The following is a 14,911-nucleotide window of genomic DNA, read 5'->3' on the forward strand; positions in this document are numbered from 1 at the left end:
GCTGCTTTGTCTTAATACTTGCCTAAAAATATCCTTTTTGTTATGTTAGTGAATGTTAATATGGGTTTTTTGATAATGTCTTTGACATTGACATTTCCTTCATAATTGATATCTCCCTTGTGATTCATAACATGATTCATTCATTCCTACTACTTAGAGTACCAAGCCCAGTTACGCACAGGTACACACTTGATAATCTGTTTGCGTGTGCATCTGATGATGACTAAGACTGCTCTCTTCCTCACAAAATAAAGGGATAAATAGCCTGCAGTTTACACTTTATCTTGGCTTATGTTCTATCTTCTAATAGTCAAGGGCAAGAAGGCATTATTCTGAAAGCTGAGGACTTTCCAATATTTATAGTAAAAATGTTTCAAATTGTGCCCCACAAGCCCCTAGAAATTATATAAATACCTCATTTGTAGGCATTTTATATGTCGTTATTGTTCAGTCGCCCAGTCGTGTCTGACTCTTTGTTACCCCATGGACTGCAGCACGCCAGGCTTCAAGTTTGAGAAGGGAGTACAAGAAGGCTCTTTGCTGTTACCCTGTTTGTTCACCCTATACACTAAGCACATAATGAGAAATGCCAGGCTGGATGAGTCACAAGCTGGAATCAAGACAGCGGGAGAAACATCGACAACCTCAGATATGCGGATGATACCACCCCAAAGGCAGAAAGTAAAGAGGACTAAAGAGCCTCTTGAAGATGGTGAAGGAGGAGAGTGAGTCAGCTTAAAACTATATATTTTATATGTTACTTTATACACAAACATTCTTTCATTTCTCACAGCAATGATAGATTATAGAAATACATATAGGTATATACAATTTTCAAAATGCAAATACTATTCTGCTTTTACAGATGGGGAAAGTAAGACTCAGGGAAATTAAGCAACTGCCTAATGTCACAAAACTAGTAAGTTGGATCCAGGAATACAGTCCAAGAGTATTTTACTCTAAATTTATAAGACAAATAATGCTTAATAATTAGTGTCTTCCAAATAATGCTTACACACAGGGTCATGGCAAGGATTAAGATAGAAAAGGCATAATAATTTTGTTTAAAAAAATAATAATAATGGCATTAGTTAGTTAAGTTACTCAATCGTTTCCGACTCTTTGCGACCCCATGGACTGTAGCCCACCAGGCTCCTCCGTCCATGGGATTCTCCAGGCAAGAATACTTGATTTTATTAAAATGTTTACAAGTGTCACTGTAAGCTACTGAATGATTTTGCATTAGCAGAGATGAGGAATCTAGAAAAATAAATATTTTATAACATAAAATGTATTACCTGCACAAACCACAAAATATCACCGGAGTTGGAAGGAGGAAGGGAACGTTTGGATGGGACAAATTTATGCAGAAAAGTCACTGTAAAACTGGTCCTGGAAGAGTAGGTGAGATTTCAAAGGGAGTGGATGCACAAAGTATAGAGATTTTTCCAGAGGGCAAAGGAACTTAATGAATTACGGTTTCCACAGGCCCATTTCAATAATTTATAGGATATTTCAATTCCCTTTGCCCACTAGCAAGTTTCTTCTAAATTAAGAGTCCTTTAACACTGTGACTTGTTAAAAATCGTAATAAAGAAATCCTGATTAATTATGTATGTAAAACAGATATAAATGACAATAACCTCCAAGGCAACATTTTCTGCCCTGGAGAGAAACAGAAAGAACATATGCTTTATCTTTAGATGGGTGTGGTCTAACAGGTAAAACATTTCTAAGGAGCCTATGGGTCATGATCCCCATTTTTCCACATAAGCATTAGGGGAGGGGCTGAAAATTTAGCTTAGGTCTCAGGTACTCATCATGGGAGATTATTTCAGCACCAACCACAAACCCCCAGTTTAGTGACATTCTATTCTCCCAAAGTCCATCTTCCTCATTCATCAGTCTCTCCCATTCTACATTTCCTCCAGTAAGTCAGAAATATGGAGTCAGTATCAACCAGATTCAGTTCAGTTCAGTTCAGTCGCTCAGTCATGTCCAACTCTTTGCGACCCCATGAATCTCAGCACACCAGGCCTCCTGTTCATCACCATCTCCCGGAGTTCACTCAGACTCACATCCATTGAGTCTGTGATGCCATCCAGCCATCTCATCCTCGGTCATCCCCTTCTCCTCCTGCCCCCAATCCCTCCCAGCATCTGAGTTTTTTCCAATGAGTCAACTCTTTGCATGAGGTGGCCAAAGTACTGGAGTTTCAGCTTCAGCATCATTCCTTCCAAAGAAATCCCAGGGCTGATCTCCTTCAGAATGGATTGGTTGGTTCTCCTTGCAATCCAAGGAGACTCTCAAGAGTCTTCTCCAACACCACAGTTCAAAAGCATCAATTCTCCAGCGCTCAGCCTTCTTCACAGTCCAACTCTCACATCTATACATGACCACTGGGAAAACCATAGCCTTGACTAGATGGACCTTTGTTGGCAAAGTAATGTCTCTGCTTTTGAATATGCTGTCTAGGTTGGTCATAACTTTTCTTCCAAGGAGTAAGCGTCTTTTAATTTCATGGCTGCAGTCACCATCCGCAGTGATTCTGGAGCCCAAAAAAATAAAGTCTGACACTGTTTCCACTGTTTCCCCATCTATTTCCCATGAAGTGATGGGAAGATTATTCCCTCTTAATTAACTCAGGATTAACTACCTTATTTTATTTAAAGTGACAGGTTTAAATGAGTTGATCATACTTTAAGCTGGATTAGTCCACTGAGAAATACAGTCCATGTGAGAATCTTGAGCTGCAAATAAGGTGAATGAAGTATCTTGAAAAGACAAAAGAAGGTACTAAACCTTTTGCTCAGGGTTATCCCTAATTAGCTGAAATAGGATGATGAAACATAGTGTGTCATTTTTAACACATATGTCTAGGAGGCGGTGGACTGCAAGTCACAGGGAATGCCTCCAGGAAGAACTGTCAACAGGACTTAGCCCCCCACATGTGCATGTGTGCCAGGTCCCTTCAGTTGTGTCCGACTCTTGGCAGCCTTATAGACTGCAGCCTGCCTGGATCCTCTGTCCATGGGATTCTCAGGCAAGAATACCAGAGTGGGTTGCCATGCTCTCCTCTGGGGGATCTTCCTAACCCAGCGATTAAACCTGCATCTAGTACTTTTCCTGTGTTGCAGGCAGGTTCTTTACCTCTAGTGCCACCTGGGAAACCCTAGCTACTCACAAGGGGACTAAAGGAGTCTGTAAAACACATGTGACTTTCCCTTTCACTAAGGAAGACACTCTACATCCAGCTTCTCAGTCACTCCTAGAGACGCAACTTCATCCCTCTGGTCCTTTGGGGTCTGTAATCCAACCCCCTGCAAACTCTAAGTTTTAGAGTCTGGCCACCTGTATTTTTCCATTCCTATATCAGGCCATGACCATGGAAACTACCATCATGAGCAGCTGTAGCCTCAATCTGCAGCTGGACCGCCCCAGGACTACTTAGAACTTGCTTAACCTTATTAGCTCCCTCTCTCAGACCCCACAGTGACTCATTCAAATGTCCAGCACTCTCCCCTATACCATTTACTCAGCATCTCAGAGAATACTTTTAGCCAAAGACCTCAAATTTACTTAACAGGAAAAACATCAGCCATCTGTGCTCCAATCAGCTTCCTATAACACTAAACGCAAATGAATTCTTTTTTCTTATAACTAAAAAAACAACTCTCTCCTCCTTCCAAACAAATACTTGGAATAAGACTAGCCTTTGGCTAAGGATATGAGTAAATCCTTTCAGAGGGTCCTGAATGTGCAGCCAAGAGTTTCCATTAAGAGAAATACAGTTCAATTCAGGAGATCATTCTCCTGGGCACCCACGTGGCCCAATTATAAAAGCTTCAAGGGCAGAAAGGAGGAAAGGAACTAACAGCTTAGTGTATAACATCATTCTCCATTGGACAGCAGTTGCCTCATAAATAGTAAAACACTGAGTAGTTTGAAAAAGTACATTTATTCTTGTGGGCTTGAATGTTACTATCTCTGAGAAAGTTTGTCTTCAGTAAAGAAGTTCTGTATATGTGTGTGGGACAGAGACTGAAACAGAGACACGGAAAGATCTAATATAGTTTCTGATAGAGTTTGAAGAAATCCTCTGCACATAAAAATTAAAGGGAATTTTTTTCAACCTGATAAAGGACCACAATGAAAACACCTTCAGCTAAAATTAAACTTAATTTTTAAAGGCCTTTAAGATGGGGAATAATGTAACTATGCTTGCTTTCACCATTTCTATTAAACAAAGGTTTTATTTTATTCCTGGAGGTTTTAACTAGGGCAATGAAGCAATATAAATATCTAGGAAGGAACTATGTTTATTCACCAACAACACAATTATTTCTGTAGAAAATCCTATGGAATCCACAAAATGAACCTCCTTCAGGCAAATCAATAGATCAGAATCTGTTGAAAACATACCTTTCTCAGTCACCATGACACAAGGGGAGGCGCATAAGGGATTTTCACTGTCTCAGCTCAAGATGGCACAGGCATCATTTCTACTTAGAGTCCACTGCCCAGGACTGGTCTCATGGCCCTACCTGGAAGCAAGTGAGCTGGTAAAAGGGAGAAAAGGATCAAATGTTTAGTAAGCATCCATCTACACTGTACTTCCTTGTGTCCAGACAATGTCTTGCTCCCTGTTGAATCCCTAGAATTTAGCCAAATGTCTGGCACTAGTCAGTGTTCCATATATGCATATATATTTTTTCATCAACTAATGAAGGTGGCTCAGTGGTAAAGAATCTGCCTGCAAATGCAAGAGATGCAAGAGACTCTGATTTGATCCCTGGGTTGGGAAGATCTACCGGAGAAAGAAACGGCAACTCACTCCAGTATTCTTGTTGGAAAATCCCACAGACAGAGGAGTCTGGCAGGCTACAGTCCACGGGGTCACAAAGAGTCGGACACGCCTTAGCACAACACACAGTAAGTGCAGAACTACTCAGAATCATTCCTCAATTGAGTTCATTAGGAAATGTTTTCAAAATGACTGTGATGTTATATTGATGTTCTTTACTCACTAAGTCATGTCTGACTCTGCACCCACATGGACTGTAACCCGCCAGGCTCCTCTGTCCAAGGGATTTTCCAGGCAAGAATACTGGAATAGGTTGCCATTTTCCTCTCCAGGGGATCATTCCAACCCAGGGATTGAACCCACGACTCCTGTATTGGGAGACAGATTCTGTACCACTGAGCCACCAAGGAAGGCCCTGTGATGTTATACATATAGCAATTTAAAAAAAAATGAAGTGGAAAAAAGGATGATTTTAAGGAAAATAGGAGGAATCTTAATTTTAAATCTGCAGAGCTCTGGCAATTGGCAGGTTCTCTAGGTAGAAATGCTGTACTATGTGTTGGGAGAAAGATCAGGAATTGAGGTTAAGTTACCAAAAGAGGTGATAATTGCAACTGGGGTGTGTGTATACAACTGCCAAAGTTATACAGCTTATAGACCCTGCTGGTTCAAATACACTGTCACATGAAGCAGTTGCTTGCACTTGCTGTCGGTAGTGAAATATACTAACTATTCACAAATGGAATATAATTTGTCTTTATTAAAAATGATGAAGTGCCCTTGAGGATAGACTTTTCAAATACACAATATTTATGAAAAAAAAATAGTCTATCTTTAGCATTCCCTGATTAATGCCACTTGACTCAGATCACTCGCTCCCTCTGCATTTCAGGCATTTATTCTTTATGCCAAAGCTAATTTGCTCTTGTTTGTATATTACTTGGTAAAGTGTTTTAAAGCCATGCCTGTATGTGTGCTATCTACCCAAAACTAATTTTCAATTTCTAAGACTCTATTTGCTTGTCTCTTTTTCTCTCATTCCATTTTACATTTTTATCAGGGTTACTGAGTGCCAGATACTATTCTAACACTTGAAAATACCATGTCACTTAATTATTCTATTGAGGCTGCATATTTATTTTTAACAAGAATATCACAGAAATGGTGTGCTCTGCTCAGCACATCTTATTTGGATGTACATGATGTCGATATGTTATACTAGTGGTGAAATTAACCATGATCATCTTATTAAGGTGTCTTTGACTGAGTTACTCCATTGAAAAAAATCACTATGCTTTTCCCATTGTAAAATAAATGATTTAAGACTATGCAAGTATCCTGTCTCTCCTCAAACTTTTGATCACTAATTTTGATTCCGTTAGTGGATCTGACCTGAAATAGTTATGATGCTGGCATTACAATATCGATTTTCTATTTCTCTCTTCCTGCATGATTAGTTGGAATCTTTCCTGAGAGGTGACATTCCTCTTATTCCCCATTTATTTAGTTCAGTATGGAATTATATTTATTCTATTTATGGGTTGCAGTCCTAGTATTCCTACTATTTTTGTGTCCCAAAGTGCTCCGGTCTGGGGCACTGGGAGCTTTTTCAGTTTGGCTCCTGTGTTCCTTTGCTTTCATTTTTTTTTTTTTTTTTAATGATACTGTTTGCCATTACAGGATACTCCAAGATCATCTGCCACTTTTTCCTGCCCTAGATCTGAAATATACCACTGCTTCTAGGTTTCTTTATTGGCAAATGGGACTTGGAAACCAAGATCTGAGACCATGATATGCTCATTGCTACTGAGGTGCCATTGCTTCCAGGCCTTCTTTGTTCACAGAGCTTAGGAAATATCTCTGTATTTACTAACTCATACACATCTGTATTCATTTTAGATGCATGCATGTCTATAACTCTATCTACTATTAAAAACAGTGAGTTAATTCTGATGCCTCAAATTCAAATCTAACATAAAATGTTCATCCTAGCCTTATTTTGTTTATTTTATTTCACTTCTTTCTCCAATAGCCAAGAATTCTGGCCCTAATTTCTACAGTAAATTTACTTAGTTACTGAACACTACTGTTCCCAATACAATTTTTAGAGTTGCTAACTCATACTTCATTAAGAATCTATTTCTGACTTGACTAGGGAATTGTTTACAGTGCTTCCTGACTTTAGACTTACACTACTCAATCAAAGTGTTTTCCAAAGGTTCTTTCTTTTTTTTCTTTTCCTCTATGTTCACCTTCACTGCATTACTGCTATTATTTGTAGCACAGTTAGTTCACTTGGTATAATTTGTATCTGTTTGGGGTTTTTCATATCCTGATTTTTTTTTCATTTACATACAGTAAAATTCACTCTTTGTGGTATATGGTTCCACTGGTTTCAGCAAATATATAGAATTGTGTCTCTACTACCATAGCTGTGATACACGACAGTTCAACCAATCCAATAAACACTTTTGTGCCATCTCTTTTGAGTAAATGCCTCTGTTTGCTCCAAAACTTGGAAACAAGTGATGCATCCTGTTGCTGTCCATCCCATAGTTTCCCATACAGATCACTGTCTCTGCCTTCTTTCAGAAAAACATGCATGTAAAATTAATTATCTTTACATGAATCAACTGTTTTTTAATTACTCAGTAGAATTCTGTTTTACATATGTACTACAGTTTGTTTATCCGTTCGCTACTTGAAGGTTATCTTGGTTGTTTCCAGTTTTTTTGTGACTATGAATAAAATTGTTATGAACATTTGTAAACAAGTATTTTGTATGACCAAAAGTTTTCTTTTCCACTGGGAAAATGTCTAGGAGTAGGAGGGCTTGGTCTTATAGTAATTAACTGTATGTTTAACTTTATAAGAATCTGTCAAAATGTTTTTTATAATGACTGTACCATTTTGCATTTTCCCTAGAAATATATGAGAGTCCCAGTTGCTCTGGACCAGTTTACTTTGCAGAGTTGAGTGTAATTTAGAAAGTTTAGTGGTCTTTATTGTAAATAATTTAATTTTTGAATCTTTGATTAGAGTCTAAAAAATGAAGAGGGATGCTGCAAACTTGATGTCTATTTACACTTCAATATGATAAAATCATATGGTGAGTTTGCTTTGAGAATAATAAATTATGCCCTTAATAGTTTGCTTAAGATAATTAAGAATCAAAGACAAATTAATTTCATAGGACAGACTATGTCTTTAATTCTCTGCTTTTATATGGTAAAAACAACTTTGGAGACCATGGAGGAAATATGATCAAGTAAGGTATGATTTGTGTGCTCACTCAGTCGTGTCCGACTCTTTGTGACCCCAGGGACTGTAACCTACCCGGCTCCTCTGTCCATGAGCTTTTCAAGGCAAGAACACTGGGGTGGGTTGCCATTCCCTTCTCCAGGGGATCTTCCTGATCCAGGGATTGAACATCTCTTGCACCTCCTGCATTAGCAGGTGGATTCTTTACCACTAACACCACTTAGGAAGCCCCAAAGTATAACTAGTGCTGGTTTATTAAACATTCTTTTTCTTAAAAGAAAGGCAGAAATAGCTTTAATAGTTGGAAAAAGAAATTTCAACAGGTTTTTTTTTTTTTTTTAAAGGCCAGTTCTGTTGATTTTTTTTTTTTTTCCTAATATCCCTTCCAGTTGTCTTTTCTTCTGGCCTCCACAAATCCTGGCAATACAGAGCAATCGATATGTGTTACGTCAACATCTTACATTTATAAACTGCCTGAGAAAATATCTGAACCAGACTTGCTAATGGTCTCTAAGGTCTGTATGTGGTATATTTCTAAATATCGTGTTCCTTCTGATTTCTGAGCCCTGGGCACACTAGTTCTCAGGACACAGAGTCAGATCTAGTTATTCAGGTCAACTTAGCTCACATGATCTTCGTCTCAGTTCCTTATCTGTTACAATTATTTCTGCCCAGTATTTCTCCAGTATTTCTGCCCTGGTTAAAACAGTACTTTTTCATGCTTTTGGTGATAGCAAAGTGTTAGTAGCTTAGCTGTGTCTAACTCTTTGCCACCCCATGAACTTTAGCCTGCCAAGCTTCTCTGTCCGTGGAACTCTCCAAACAAGAATACTGGAGTGGGTTGCCATTTCTTTCTCCAGAGAATCTTCCCAACTCAGGGATCCGACTCACATCTCCTGTATTACAGGCAGACTCTTTACCATCTAAAACACCAGGGAAGCCCTAGCAAACTGCTTACTAAATATTCAGTGAACTGTTTGTTTCATTTTTTGGTCTTGGATGGGAGAGAAGCAGTTTAGTTCAAACCCTGCAATACACCCCGATAGCAAAAGAGATGAGGAGAGATAAGAACAAGGACCTCTGGGTGTATATGTGTTTACTAATACATAAACATGTCACAAGTCAAAACTTCAGCCCTCACCTATGAGAAGATAGAATGATGCAATTGACCTCCTAATTAATAAGGTCTTACTAATTGGTCTATTTTGAGGATAATTTATTTCATAAGTACAGTCTTCATCAATGTTTTCACTGCTCACAATTACATGATATGTGAAAACTTAAACCCCCATGCCTTGTGCAATCTGTAACAAACAATTTGCATGCAGGTACCCTGACCACACTCAATACTAAATCAGGAGGCTGGCAGATGTATAAAGAAAGGAGTGGCCAAGAAGTCAACTAGACCAGAAGTTCTCTCTTTTCACACACAGCTAAAACAGACCCCGGCAAACCAACACTTTTGTTGAAACAATTTGCTGACCCAAATATTTAATATTTGCATAGGAGGAAGCAGAGTATCAAAGAGGTTAATTGAAACCCAAAGCTACACACAAAGAGGTAGAAATGGAACTGAAATTAAAAGCTTCTTTAAGATACTGAGCATGCCCAGTCATCCAAGCCAGCTTGAGCTCAACTATGCAGCTATAGGAGCTATTGCTTCTGATGAAAAATTTCCCAGTCTTCTGTCTTATTCAATCGGACAGCTTCCCAGCTGCCTTCTGGCTGCTAAGTAAGTCACTCTTAGTAAATATCTGAGCTTTAATGTTTTAATGTGAAGCACAATGACTTTTTTTGTAAAGTCATTCCTAAAATAATGACTGTGGTGTGCCAGTACAATCAAGTGACATGAGCATCTGAAAATCTAAACTCTGCTTAATTAGCCTGTGTTTCCCTAGTGTACAAGAACTGAGAAAATTCTCCTGTCTCTGAGACAATCAGCACTTTGAACAGCAGAAATTGTTGAGATAAGAACATTAAGAATGAGGCACTCTCAGACTCAAAGACAGATGAGCCCATCGGAGCTCGGATTCTTCATAGATGAGAGAAATGGAAAAAGCTCAGGCCATTTATGTATGTCTCCAGTAATTTGAAAATTAATTATTTTAGAAATTTTATCTTACTACTGCTTTCCTTAAAACCCTATTTCATAAAGTTGTGCTGATTTCTTAGAACAGGTCTTGAGATGCTGCTCCATAGTTTCAATAAAGTACAGCTTCTGTTGCTTTTTATGAGATAAAGCAGAAGCATCATTGTGATGATATTTAGAACTTTTCCTTCTTCTGCCATGAACTACAAGGGATACTTTTTTAATTGATGAAACTGAGGAGATTTAGGGACCATATTAGGGAAGGAATGACTTGAAGGCATTAAAATTAAATGGAGAGGCAAGGATCTCAAATAATTCAATCTGTAACCAAGCATCTTGCAATAATCCTCTACCGTGATCCTTACTGAAGAGAGAAACAACTGTCTGTGTTTTTCTTTTTCCTCACCTGCCTCTCAAAATATAGCAGGTTTTCTCATTGCAATTGTATTTCACAGGAAGGGTGTGAAGATAAGTGAGTACCATTTGTAAAACACTTGAAAGTCAGAGGTGCTCATGCTCGATGATAGTGAGAAAGCAGAAGGAAGACAGGTGACAACGTGCTGAAAAATATGTCATTGTCCATTTATGGATAACTGCAGGCTGACTCATGATAAAGTCTTCACCCAGAGGTATCACAGATTTATTTGCACTAAGTAGAATGCTGAGTGTCACATAAAGCACACTAAACACCTTTTATATCACTCTTTCAAAATGGCAAGAGTTGCACAGAGGCACAGAAACCAAGCTACAGGCTATGCCGGACACAGCTAAAACAACTGAGAAAATATTATGCAGGGTGAAATAAACTTCCTGCAATCAACAAACACACACAGACACACACACCTAATATCAAAACCATGCACACACCAACTATACTCTTCTAAAAGTATTGAAAATTCAATGAACCCCAAAGTGGTTTTTGCTCTTTCTCTGAGGTTTATATCTTGAATAAAGGTTTCATTATCCACTCAGCATGCCAAGTTAGAGTGGAGGACAAAGACATGATTCATGATTGATAACTATTTCTCAGTGTCAGATTACCAACCAGTCTTCATAGAAGACAACTGCCAGGGTCTTTTTACAATTTCTTGACGGTAACTCTGGAATGTCTGCTACCTGACATCTTTGCCTTCAAACTTATCTAGTTCCCCAACTGTGTAACTCATTCTAATACTGTCATCACATTCCATTTCCCACACTTCTTCGGTGGCTCAGCTGGCAAAGAACCTACCTGCCAATGCAGGAGACCTGGGTTTGATCCCTGGGCTGAGAAGATCCCTGAAGAAGGGAATGAAAACCCACTCTACAATTCTTGCCTGGAAAATTCCACAGACAGAGGAGGCTTGCAGGCTACAGTCCATGAGGTCACAAAGAATCTAACATGAGTGAGCATGCAGGCATACATGTGTGCACACACACATACACACACACACACACTTAACCACCATTTTAGATACTGCCACTCCTGCAAAAACCACTCCACTGATGCTTTACATCCACAGAATCAAGTCCAGAAATCTCAGCCTTGCAGCCCAAATTACTTGAACTTGTTCATTGTCTTTGAAGCTTATCTCACACTCTTCACCAAGCATGCCAATTCCTATGATGAGCAATTCGCATTTCCCAAAGACACCATCCTCTACTGTTATTATTACCTCTTCACTGTGCTTGCCCACAATGTTATTTCTCTGTCGCCTCATAGGAAACAAACAAACAAACAACCCCCCCCACATACACACATGATCAAAAACCCTGCTCATCTGAATTAAGCAAGGGCATTATCTCGCTTTGTAAAGTTTTACAGCACTAGCATGAGTTTCCCTCCTCTTTTTTATGCATCTTTCTCTGTCACTTTGTTCCTTGCCTTGTATTGAAGTTTTTTATTTACTTATTTCTTACTTACTTGATTATATAATTATTCGCCTGGCTTGCCGCTGTGATCTCTTTAAAGGAAAGGTGCGTGTGTGCATGCTAAGTCACTTCAGCTGTGTCTGACTCTTTGTGACCCCATGGACTCTAGCCAATCAGGCTTCTCTGTCCGTGGGATTCTCTAGGCAAGAATAATAGAATGGGTTGCCATTTCTTTCTCCAGGGGATCTTTCCGAGGCAAGGATCAAACCCACATCTCCTGCATTGGCAGGTGGGTTCTTTACCAGCTGAGCCACCCACCAAGGATGTGTGGGGAGTGGAATTTTGTGACACTTTTAGGAAGAGTTGTACAGTGGGGAGTTAAATAAATTTGAAGGTAAAGAACCCACCTGCCAATGCAGGTGTCACCTTGGAAGCCCAAGGGAAAAGCAGTCTATCTTATTTCTGTACCCCCAGAGCCTGTTATAGGGCCTAACATGTAGCTCATTCTCAATAAATAGTTAAGAGAGGAAGGGAAGGAGGAGAGAATTTTAAGGAAGGAAGTAGGGGAAATGAAGTGAGCGAGTGAAGAAAGACATGAAGGAGGGGTGGAAATGTATTTCTTTCCTGAAAATGCAACTTGATATTCAAAATGCATTTTCCCAAGAAATACTATATTATGGTAGCTTAAAATGAAACTTAACAAGAATCCGCCTGCAATGCAGGAGACCTGGGTTCCAGCCCTGGGTTGGGAAGATCCCCTGAAAAAGGGAAAGGATACCCACTTCAGTATTCTGGGCTGGAGAATCTCATGGACTGAGAATCCCATGGGGTGCCAAAGAGTCGGACATGACTCAGCAACTTTCACTTCACTTCAACATGAAACTAGAATACAATGGTGGAATTTGACACTTGATAAATTCTCTTGATACCGTTTCCCTTGAGTGAACTTCTCCAATCCAACTTTGCATCAGAAAATCAGACAAGTTTGTTTGTTTGTTTGTTTTCAGTTTGGTGATTGGTAGATTTCCAAATCTACCAATTAGTACAGGAATATGATATAATAGCTACTCTTAACTTCAGGGATTTTACTAACTAAACCAAAAGTGTAGTACCAATATATATTTGTGCAGTTGCAAAATTGATATAAGTGATTTATTAAGGTCATGCAGCATTGCTTTAAACAGCTCTTGGATTTTTTTTTTTTCTCCTAGTTTTCTAGACTTCTTTTCTGAATGTCACCTAAGATAAGATAAAAATTTTAATTCCCTCATAAACATGGTCAAATGAAAGAGGATGGTATAATTTTAGGAAGATGATCAACACCCTGACATTTTCCAAGAGTGATGTTTTACAGAGATTTAAGACCAAAATAAACAAATCCTAACATGCAACAATACCTCTAAAAGATTACTTTTCTCTAAAGAATTCCCGAAGAGTTAATTTTCATTAGTGACATACTAGAAAGCTAAACTCTATCAAAACTCTTTCCAAGAAGTCTGTGGAAGGAAACTGTTGGTTTATTTGCTCAATCCTTGTAGGCAAGTAATGCAACTGCATTTTTACAAAAGAAGGTGAAACTAAAGGATTTTTTTTTTAAGTTTTGTTTAGTCCACTAATAGTCAGTTCTGTGCAAAAATTCTGCAATTTTGTGCAGACAGAAGTCAGATTGACAAAGATCACCATAGACTGCTCAAGAAATAACATTTTCAACATTTTATTTCAACAGTGTGATAAATCTTTCTCATCCTGTGGATGAAAGAAGAAATAATCCCTCTTGGGACTTGTCTGTTTGGTCCTCCACTTGAATCGTTCAGGCTGCCTACAGACTGTCAGTGCTAAGCTTGTTTTGTTATCTAATTCTGCAGAATTAGTGCACAGTGTGAGGAGAAAGTAGCTAAGTCTGACTAATTTCTTCTCAGAGCCAGAGATCACTCACCTCCCGAGACCTCTTTTTAAAGTGGAATTGGGAAAGCAGAGGGAAAAACAACATTCAAAAGCCAATATTATAGCCCTTGAGGTACTGATTTTTATCGCCATCCCCATTCTCTCAACACATTCCTACTTTTCCTATAAAACACTCAGGGTAGGGAATCATGAGAAAAATAAGGTAATGAAATCACAGAATAGCCTTCTGTCATTCTCTGCTTGGCAATACCACTTGCTGTGTGTGTATCAGGGCACATATTTTGACTTCGTCATTCGGGTTTGGGGTGGGGATAATGACAGTTTCTGTCATTGCACTCACTACATGCTCTTGGGACTTCTGCTTTACATTTACAAATTTCTTTAGGGCTGTGAATCCCCCGGGGTGTCAGAGGACCTGAGATTCCGGTTTATAGAGTCTGTTGGCTTTTAAATGTTTTCACCTGATACTTTGGAAAATCCTTCTAGAAGCATTCTTTAACCATTTAGTTATCTGGTCATGGTTATTTCGGGTGGATTAGATAGGCAGGCAGGTTAGATAGGAAACTGAAGCAGAAGACCATGAACTGTTTATTCCCAACAAATGCAGATATAGAAAGAGCTAAGCAGTTCTTGGGGAAAACTTCCAAACCTGAAGGACTGTGTAAGCCTTTAAGCCTGAATCTGGTAGCCAGTGATATTATGAGCATAAAAGCTGACAGAGCAACTCCTCTTATAGGAAATATCACAGCTTCCTTGATATTTATTCTAGTAATTATCTGACCATACTTTTCAAGGCAAGTGTAGCCCTCAGATTCACAGAAATTTTGCTTCTTCATCAAGTTCATCTCCTCAAGGAGAGCTCTAAAAGCATGGGATAGCAAACTCCACTTAGAGCACCATGAGTCTTGGCTGGCATGCATTTGATTCAGCATCTTAATCAACTAGCAGTAAAAGCTTCATGGGTCTGATATGGAGATCCTGCGTCAGCTACAGAAGTGTAT

Source organism: Ovis aries, chromosome 13, assembly GCF_016772045.2.
Source record: "Ovis aries strain OAR_USU_Benz2616 breed Rambouillet chromosome 13, ARS-UI_Ramb_v3.0, whole genome shotgun sequence".
In the NCBI taxonomy this organism is placed as follows: Eukaryota; Metazoa; Chordata; class Mammalia; order Artiodactyla; family Bovidae; genus Ovis; species Ovis aries.